General features: G+C 30.2%; 1 long non-coding RNA gene across 1 annotated transcript; it reads left to right on the top strand.

Annotated features, from left to right (window-relative positions):
* The first annotated feature begins 9761 nt into the window (after nt 1–9761).
* LOC137826232 (uncharacterized) lies at nt 9762–10580 on the top strand. Its single transcript, XR_011083440.1, has 2 exons — nt 9762–9875; nt 10287–10580. It is a non-coding gene; the product is annotated as an uncharacterized lncRNA (long non-coding RNA).
* The last annotated feature ends 357 nt before the right edge of the window (nt 10581–10937 follow it).

Below are 10937 nucleotides of genomic sequence, written 5' to 3' on the forward strand. Positions count from 1 at the left end.
TATGAGAGGATATATTTGTCATTTTGTGACTTCTTTATTTTTAAATTTTAAATTTTAAATTTTGAATTATGAATTATGGAGTAATTGTAAACATAATTCAAAATTGTAGCAATTTGATTATGGATTCACGGAGTAGTTTTGAAAGAGTAATCTTTTTTATTATCGCTCTCAACTTCAAAAACTAAGCGAGAGTCACTTCTCTTTTGAGTTATTCAAAACCAAACATTTTCCTTCAAACCCCATTTTTTTGCCTTTCTTCTTCAATGGTTCAGAAAAACCACTTACGTCATCCAAGAACCTCTCTCCGCAACTTCATTAAACATGTAACTTTCTCAATTCACGTTGGATCTAAGATGTGAACCATTTTTGCCAAAAGTGTAATTGTGTGTAATGATGCAGGAAAGAAGAAGAAAAAGAAAGTTTCATGCTTTCAACAAAAAGAACTCTTTCATTTTCATTATTCTTAGGTATGCACATTCTCTTCTCTTAGGTATGCGCATTCTCTTCTTCATTTTATCCAACTTTTTTGTTACACTTTTTATGATTATATATTATTTATCATTATATTTATTCGTCTCTCATTTCTCTTATCTTTTCTCTTTCATTTTCATTATTCTTAGGTATGTACATTCTCTTCTCTTAGGTATGCGCATTCTCTTCTTCATTTTATCCAACTTTTTTGTTACACTTTTTATGATTATATATTATTTATCATTATATTTATTCGTCTCTCATTTCTCTTATCTTTTCTCTGCAAATTTGTTCTTTTCTTTGCAAATTTTTTTTTTGTATCTTCGTGCACTTTTTTTCCTCTATTCTTTATTCTTCCTAGCTGCGTTTTCATGTCAATATTATGCGACTACACATTTGAATATTTTGTGTAATTTATTTTTTATCTATTCTCTTTCATTCTTTTTGAACGTTTACTTTTTTTCTTTTTATAGAGAGAAAATCTAGAGAGAGAGAAAACAATTATTTTTTTGTATAGAATATAAACGTGTTCTTTGATCTGCGGTGATTTATTTTATTTCTTGAAGGGTTCGATTTTTGTTTTTTTTCCAAATTGTGAATGATTGGAAATGTGTTTTTTTTTTTCAGAGTACAAGGTGTACACCTACAACGGAAATGGTCTTTGTGCATTGGGATTTATGAATGAGACATGGTAATTGTGATTATTATGCTTAAGATCTTATAATTGTGTGTGCTCTATTTATTTAATTTGTGGAGATTATCCACTGTGAGAATGTATGTGATGGGTCATGGAGAACTATTGAGGAAGACTCTAACCAAAATAGAGAAGGGAGAATTGTTCTTCCTTTTTCTCCCTACAAAGATTGCTAACAAAACCAATTCACCGTGTTTTTGATGTTGATGAAAGTGGTAAAGTGGTGGTAGCACCACCTATCACTCAAGTGTAACCAAATTTATTTATAAGAGTAATTTTAGCATAACATAAATGTATATTTATTTTTCAATTATACTTTCAAAGATATGTGAGTAAGTAATATTATTTTTAGTGAGGTATTTTTATAAAATATTGTTGGAGGAACATTGAAAAAACACACCATCTCATAAAAGCGTTAATAAAATATTATTAACAGAAATTTATAAAATAATAAATTAGTTTAATTTTCATAAATAAATATTTCTTAACTTATGTATAAAAAATTCAAGCAACCAAACAATAAGATCAAAGTAAGCATGGTAGATTAAAAAAAAGTAATAAATAATATGATAGTATAAAAAGAGAAAAAATTAAGCAAATAAATTTATAAAATAAATGAATACTTTCTGTTTGTAAATAAGATTTTCACTTTTTAGAATTTAAAATTATTAATTATTCTTTTAAAATGAGTGATTTTTTAGTCTTTGTATTTTCTTTTAAATCTTTGTTTGTTCAAAATCTATAAACATTGATTAATTGTTGGATCGAAAAAGAAGAAATAAAATAAACATGTAAGAAAAAATAGTAAATTGAAATTGTTTATATTTAGAATAAAAAGGTAAAAATGAAAAAAAAAATTGTAATGAACATTTTTATTTATTTTTATTTTCATGGAATTACTTTAACTATTAAGTTTATTACAATAAAAAATATGTTAATATTAATTACATAATTAATTATGATTTTAAATATTTTATTAATATTTATGACATAATAAAATATAATGGATTAAACATATTCAAGAATTAAACATAAAACAACATAAAGTGAATGTCTCCCCTTTGTGCTTATTAGGAAACAATTTCCTGTGAAATTAAGTTTTGTCATTATTATAAATAGATCACGGGGGCAAACTATACCTAATGTTGGAATTTACCTTCCATGCCATGTTTTTAATTATGTTTAATTATATGTTGCATTATCAAGAGGTGTTTCTCAAACTGCAGCAAAAATTCTTATTAAAGAATGACACCTTGAAGGAGAAGATGAAAATTTTACCAAAAATATTGTTTATAAAGATATTTTGTTATCTAAAAAATCACGTATTGTTCATTTTATGTGAATATTCTACTTAAACTATTTGTTATTATATATTAAAGGTAACATAATATACAAGGAGCCGTTACAGTTAAATGAAAATATCAACACAAATCATTCACACATTTATCTACACAAATAGGTAATTACCAATATATATATATATATATATATATATATATATATATGTGTGTGTGTGACATTCTTTCGTAGGAAACAAATTTGTAAGAAATGAAACACGTAGAATGATGATCAATCACTCGCATTGGTTAAGCCAATTCACACCAAGATATAATGATTTTACATAATGATGATGATAATGACATTTTTTTATTCATAATGTACTATAAATTTATATTGTTAATAATAAATGAAAATAAACAATGTTACTATTAATAATAAATAAATAAAGATACACATTAATAATAAAAATAAAAAATACAGATATACAGTAATGATTGAAATAAAAAAATCAAATACATGATAATAATAATAATAAATTTATATTGTTAATATTATGTGTGAATAATAACATTGTTTATTCGAATTTTAATATTAAATATAAATGAAAAAATAAAAAATGCGGATACATAGGCACGAGAGCGCCTGTGTTCCCGCTAGTTAATAATAATAACAATAGTAGTAGTCGTAATAACATAAAACAAATTTATTAACAATCCATAAATAATCCAATTTCAACCACACACCAATATAAAAAAAATCATATAAACCACACATGGATGTATACATCAAAGAGAATATCGAATGACTCAATTGGGCTTTCTGAAAGACTCGAATTAAGTATGCCCTATCAGAGACTGACAACTCAAATAAAGGTTCTAGTAAGCATTATAATACAATATAACTCATTTAAATAACAACACAATCTAATCCATCAAAGAGACAAGAAGAAAAAAAAACTTGAGCGAAAATAATTTAGCTTGAGTAAAATATAGTCAAGAGGGAAATGGTTGATTTATAGTGTTATTTTTACTTAAGCAAAAATTGGCTAACTTGAGCGAGATTTGGGTAGCTTGACCGAAAAATCTAGTCAAATCAGAGTTTGAGTTGCAATATTAATTTAGCTTGAGCAAAAATATCATTAATCAATCTCTGCAACATAACAAACTTATTTTCAAACTTTTATCCAAAACCAATTTGACAAATGCATCTCTCAATTACAATAATCTAACACAAATATGATACCACACAACAAATTCCACTCATTCAAACTATACAAATTTCATCTCAAACTCAAACATCAAAAACATGTTGAACAACACAAATAAAACTCAAAATAATGTGACAACATCACATTCACATCCAAATCATATATCCTAAGGTTCTATCAAAACATAAATAGTTTTCCTTAATTGTAATTCCTTTCTTCAAAGAAACTTCAAAATTCAGTCAACAAAATTATTCAAAATCTAGAGACCTAGAGGAAAATATTTAAATATAACAAAATTTTAGTATATGTTTAACAAAGTTGAGATTGTCACGTTTCTCAACTAAGTCACCAAGATTAATGACAATATCATGAGAAAAAAAACACAAAAAAACTAAAGAGTAAATAAAAATTTATTCTGTTTGAAAATTTGATCGAATAGGAATGATCCTTAGTCCCTCGACTACTTTGAGGTGTGATTAGATTTTGAAAGAAATAAAGTATGGAGGGATGAAATTAGAAAAAAAATTAGAAACGGAGAAAATACTTTTGTTAAAGAGTGAGAGAGAAAAATAAATGAAAATGGAAAAGAGAGTGAAGGTGCAGGGGTAACATTGTTAGAAAAGATGGCTTTAAACTAGAGGGGGGTGAATTGTTTAAAGGGGTTTTCGCAAACTTTTCAAAGCTAGAATGAATTTATTTCAGAAACCAATTGATTCAGCAATTCAGTTAGCCAAAACAGCAAGCAAAAACTGTAATACTAGAAAAAACAATCGGTTGTTTCTTCGAAACAATCGGTTGTTTATACCAGCAAACAACAAACAAACTGAAATTAAAGAGTTAGAGATAGAAAGATTGTACACAGTTGTTTATACTGGTTCACTCCAAACCAGAGCTACATCCAGTCTTCTCAGAAACCCTGAGGATATCCACTAAGCAACCACACCTTGATCACTTACACAACAACCAAGAGAATGACCTTGAAAACCTCAAGAAACACACTCTCCTTGGCACACACTAAGATTGCTGATCTTGAACACCTCAAGAACACACAGCCAATCTCAGCAAAAACACACAAACGAATTGTTCAGCAGTTTACAAAGATTACACTTGTTACAGATGAATATCTGAAATCAATACAAGTAGAATCCTATTCCAGCACCTTGATCAATCTCTCAACTCTTTAGCAATCTCAGAATTCTTTGAAAAACTTTTTTTTCAAAACTTTGTCTCAAGATTCTTAAAACTTTAAAAACAGTTTTTCAGAATATATTCAAAGATATAGTTTGTTATCAAATCTTAACAAACTCTTAATTGCATTTAAAATAGATTGGTCAAAGCATTTAATGACTGAAGCGTAATCAGTTAAAGCATTTAAAGCTCAGTCAAAGAAAACAGTTTTTCTGTTATGGTTTCAAAACAAACAATCGATTGTTTCCTCGAATCAATCGGTTGTTTTCTTACTTAACAGATTTCACCATTCAAAAATAGTTTTCAAACTTTCTCAAAACACCTAAGTGTAAACAATCGGTTGTTTCGACAAAACAATCGGTTGTTTCAACTTAGTTTGAAAAACATTTTACTTTGATAAAGATTGAGATGCTAATTGCTTGAGATTTAATCAAAGGATGGATTACAACATTAAACTACCCCAGAACAAAGCTTAAACCAGCACAACAACATCAAGCAAAGCAGAGGCTTCAACATCCTTCAAAGGATTTGGATTCTTCAAAACATTGAACACCACTTGGTTCAACAAACATTACAACTAATAATTATTAAAGAAAATTATTATTATTATGTGAACAAACATTGAACACCACTTGGTTCAACAAACTTCCAGCATGATCAACAGATGGTTCTTGCTCGTAGGAATGATGGATAACATAGCATGAGTGTTCTGCAGCTTGAACCGTGTCATCTTCCATGGGAACAACATCATCTCCATCTTCATTGTTGAGGTTTGAGGCTCCATGTTCTTCTTGAAGATCCTTACCTTTGAGAATCACCCAACTGTCCTCCACTTTATGAAACTCCATTTTTGTGAGAGTTGAGTTATCAATCTCACTCACAACTTTGATGATTTCATTTCGCTCATTAGAAGTGTCAATGCCAAAGTAGTCAATCAATTTTGAAACAAGTATTGTTAGAATGGATGGCTTTAAACTAGAGGGGGTGAATTGTTTAAAGATAGTTTTCGCAATCTTTTAAGCCTTGAATGAAAATATTTCGAGAATACCTTGATTGAGAAATTAGTTTTTCAAAACACAAAGCAAAAAGCACAACAACAGTAAAACAATCGGATGTTTCGCAGAAACAATCGGTTGTTTATACCAGTTTACAAATATAAAAAATGAATTTAAAGAGTTAGGGATAGAGAGAATGCAGACAGATGTTTATACTGGTTCACTCCAAACCCAGAGCTACATCCAGTCTTCTCAGAAACCTCTGAGGAAATCCACTAAGCAACCACACCTTGATCACTTACACCACAACCAAGAAAGTGACCTTGATCCCCTCAAGACACACACTTCTCTTGGCCAACACACCAACACTAAGATTGCTGATCTTGATCCCCTCAAGAACACACAACAAATCTCAGCAAACACACAAACGAAACTTGTTCAACAGAGTACAAGGATCAATCACAAACTCTAAGCAATCTCAACTCTTTGAAAAACTCAAAATCTGTATTCAAAATCTTGTTACTCAAATCTGTTTTTCTGAATATATTCAAAGATGTTGTTTGTTATCAAATCTTAACAAACTCTTTAATTGCATTTAAAGCTTGGTCAAAGCATTTAAAGACTAGAGCGTAAGCAATTAAAACATTTAAAGCTCAGTCAAAGATCAAACAGTTTTTCTGTTATGGTACCAAAATAAACAATCGGTTGTTTCCTCGAATCAATCGGTTGTTTTGGTTTTAACAGCTCAACCATTTGAAAAACAGTTTTCAATCTTTTCTAAAAACATCTAAGTATAAACAATCAGTTGTTTCGACAAAATAATCGGTTGTTTTTAACTTAGTTTGAAAAACATTTTTCTTTCAAAAAGATTGAGAATGCCTATGCTTTGGATTCAATCAAGGGGTGGATTACATATACTCAAACTACCCCATATCCTAACTAAGACAGCACAGCAACAACAATCACAACCAAGTGATGTGATTCCACTAGCACAATTAGAATGATTCTTGACATTCTTAGGAATCATCTTGAGTTGGTTATGAGATAGGCACTTTATCATAGAATTGGATCAAGGTTCTATGAACAAGAACTCACCAAAACTAGTACCAAAACACAAACTCATATGGAAGTTCCAATTATTGTCAAATTGAACCGATTAGAATGGAAGGAAAAGCAATTACACCGATTAAACAACACAAAAACTGAAATGCACCGAACAAAAGACTAGAATTGAAGAAGAAAAGATGAAGAACAGCCAAGAACACAAATGCACCGAAGCAAAACTAAAACTAAAAGAACTGAAAATACCGAACAGAAAATTCAAGAGAATCAAGCTAAGACATGACAATTAAAAGAGAAGGAAGGAAGGAGAAGAGAAAGCTCATGAAGATGGAGGAATGGTTGGATGATCACGCCACTAGGAGGATGAAGACTCCAAGATAAGTGTGCAAGCCGCCACTTGAGGTAACCATTGAACCATCAAGATAAGACTAGTGAAGAAGGCACAAAGCTCTCCAATGCTCTCTCAAAAATTGAGTATAGTTTCTCTAATTAAAATTCAAATCTGAAAAATACAAGGGCAGCACCTTAATTTATAGCCTAGAGGTGTTGAAATGTAAAGCTAATCAAATTCAAAATTTCCCCCAAATTACATGAAAGTGGCGCCAACTATAGACATGAGGAAGGTGTGGCTTACCCTCTCACTTTGGCACCTCCCTATTATTTCTACACCCCCCTTACTAAGCTCACACTCTTTATTTAATATTCATACCTCCTATAACTATCCAAAAAGAAATTCACATGATGCTCTTTTATTTATTGTTTGGCCTTGCCCCTCATGGTTTGGACTTGGGCTTGACTTGGCCTTTTTTGGGCTTGAGCTTTGGGCTTGGGCTTTGCTTGGCCTTTTTGGACTTGGACTTCAACTTTTGCAAAGATTAATAAGAAGAACTTTAAGTGTGAGGGCGAGTGACCTTGTCCTTCATTATTAAAGGCCTCCTTTATGTGATTCTCATCACCAAGGCTTCAACATCCTTCAAAGGGTTTGGATTCTTCAAAGCTTGAACACCACTTGGTTCAACAAGTATAGCATAAGGAAAGCGATAATCAGTTAATCTTTTGGATTTCAACATATGCTCATTGATGATATACACCCAGTCAACCTTGATCAGATTCATGATGAGTATAAAAGGATTAAATCCTCTTCATGTAAAACAACATGATTTGTACCTCTAGGGATGAGCTGCCATGCTATGATGTAGGCAACAAGTCGTGGTGTTAGGTTCAGATTACCTGCATGGAATCTGCTTATGCTCTGGGTAGGGTTCCTCATACAGCTTCTGTAATACTGAAGTTTGTTGAACTCCTGAATTCCACTTGTGTTCCCTTTTCCAACCTTTAGACCAGAATATTTGATTCCAGCCACTGAATTCCAGACTTCACTGGTGACCTTCATTTTGATTCCTTTCACATAGGATACAATGTTCTTTCCATCCAAAGTTAGATTTGTGTAAAACACCTTAACTAAATCAGGGTACACATTACCAGTTAATTCCAGCAGCTTTTTCAGTTTCTGGTGCTTCAGTGCAGACCTTGTTTCAGCCAATTTCTCATATTTCAGCCAGTTGAAATTCGGCACCTTGGGTATGTTAAATGGTGAGAACCGAAAATGGGCAACCAATGTGGGTAGCAGATTTTTACACAGATTTATATTGTAAAATGAATGAGTTGATGGAGCAGTTATGAATGGATATGCACGAAAATTTTATGCTCTGAAATTGTATCTCACTAATACCCGACCTGACATAATCTTTTTTGTGCAACAACTTTCTCAGTTTCTTGTTAAGTCTGCAATTGCTCACTATAATGCAGCAATTAGAATTTTCAGATATATTATAGGAGCACTGAGTTTTGGTTTATTTTTCTCTTCCAACACTTCTACTCATTTAAAAGTCTTTTATGATAGTAAATCTTGACAATCAAACATTGATTTAATGTGTATCTTATGAATTCCCTCATATCCTGGAAATCATAGAAGCAATGAACAATATCAAAGAGTTTTTGTAAAGCTAAATACAGGACAATGACCACTATTACATTTGAAATACAATGGCTAACTTATCTTCTTCCAGATTTCAAAATTCCTTTTGAGCAACCATCTCTTTTATATTGTGACAATGACTCAACAAGATCCATTGTAACAAATCATCCAGTGTTTCACGAGCGTACGAAACACATAGAAATAGATAATCACATTGTTAGGAAAAAAATTAAAGAAATGTCTCATACATTTGTTTCCCATTTCTACCATAGAGTAATTATCTGACATTTATACCAAAGTAGTCTTAAAGTCTTAATCTCTCGAGAGTATTTGTTCCAAGCTGGATCTCATCAATATTTATTTCCCATCTTGCAGTGGGTAACAAAGAATATGGATGGATACAAGGCCTTCTAGAAGGAAATTAATATTAATTTTGTCTTATCTAATTTTTAGTTGTTTTTATTGGTACATATGTCTATCTTTTATTTTGTCTTTTCTAATTTTTAGTTGTTTCTATTTGTACATATGTCTATCTTTTATTTTGTCTTTTCTAATTTTTAGTTGTTTCTATTTGTACATATGTCTATCTTTTATTTTGTCTTTTCTTATTCTAACATTTATTGACTCTTTGTTTTATTTTTTGTCTTTAACTAGATATATTGCTGGTGTATATTTACTATGCTTTGATTTAAATAAGGAATATAAAATAGAAGATATATTCTTTCTCATATCCTTTGTCTTTCTTCTTTTCTTTTGTTCATCTCAAGTTTTTTCATAATAAAGAATAAAATAAGAAATAAAATGTGTAAATAAAAGTATCTCATAAAGTAACATTATTTTATTGTAGAGGCACTATATATCTCCATTGAATCCTTTGAAGTCTTCACACCAGCCTTCTAAGTAAGCATATGCGGTGAAAAAAATTCTGCAGAATGGCTTTTCGCATCAACCAAACTTTTCTTTTGGGGTTTTTATGCATTGCTTTGCTTTTTTCTTCAGGTAAAGAGAAATAATGGCTTTTTATCTCTTAAGTTGCAGTTTCAATCTAACATTCAAGTGAAAAAATGATTTTTTTGTCTTCTCAGTGTTTCTAGTGTGCTAGTGGGAGATAAGCTTCTGGATTTTAGATATGCATGACCCAACAAGTTATTTTTTTCAAATGAATTTTAACTTTTTCTAAGAAATTTATAAAGTTGCTGTTAATTTCTTTTCATTAAGGTATATCAATTTTAGACACATGGGCAATGTATTCTTGAGTTAAATCCTAATTCATATTCTAAGATGGTATAAAATCTTGATATTATTTTTATAACTCCATTATCAGATCCACGTATCAGAAAAGTAATTTATTTTGGTGGAGACATATGTATAACTTTTTTTCCATTTTTAATATATTTGTGGTGAATACAGGATTAGCACAAGATTTTGATCTCCCAGGAACAAAATGCCAAAAAGGGAAATGTGTTAGTAACACACAGTGTGCTCAGAGCTGTGTTAGCAAGGGCTTCAAGCGTGGGGGATCATGTGAAGGAGTGGTTCCTGGGATTATCATATGCTGCTGTTTCACATAACTTAAGTCTTCCGTCAATGAAAATACAATAAACTTTACATCCCAACTTTGCATTCAAACTTCGATTAGTCAGAAATTTGTGTATTGTGCTTGAATTTGATTATCCATATTCAATTTGAGATTAATCTTCGTCATTTCCCTTCTTTCGTATTTTAAAATTATTTAATAACATAATTAAAACTAAGCGTTTTATTTGAAAATTTATATGTGGTCCACAGTTATCATTTTAACTTATTATTATTTCATTAAATTTTTAGATGATATAATTAAGGGTTAAGTGTATTTTTGTCCCTAATACATTATGAATTTCATTTTTAATCTAAACTTTAAATTTTTAAGAAAATTATTGAAATAAATTATTTTTCAGTTTTTTCATGATGAACGAATCTCCCATGTGAACTAGATTATTAAAACATTTCATGTTAAATTATCGTTAATGTAAATATTATAATATTATAACGTTTTTTATGAAAAAATTAAAAATACTCATA

Source organism: Phaseolus vulgaris, chromosome 8, assembly GCF_000499845.2.
Source record: "Phaseolus vulgaris cultivar G19833 chromosome 8, P. vulgaris v2.0, whole genome shotgun sequence".
NCBI lineage: Eukaryota > Viridiplantae > Streptophyta > Magnoliopsida > Fabales > Fabaceae > Phaseolus > Phaseolus vulgaris.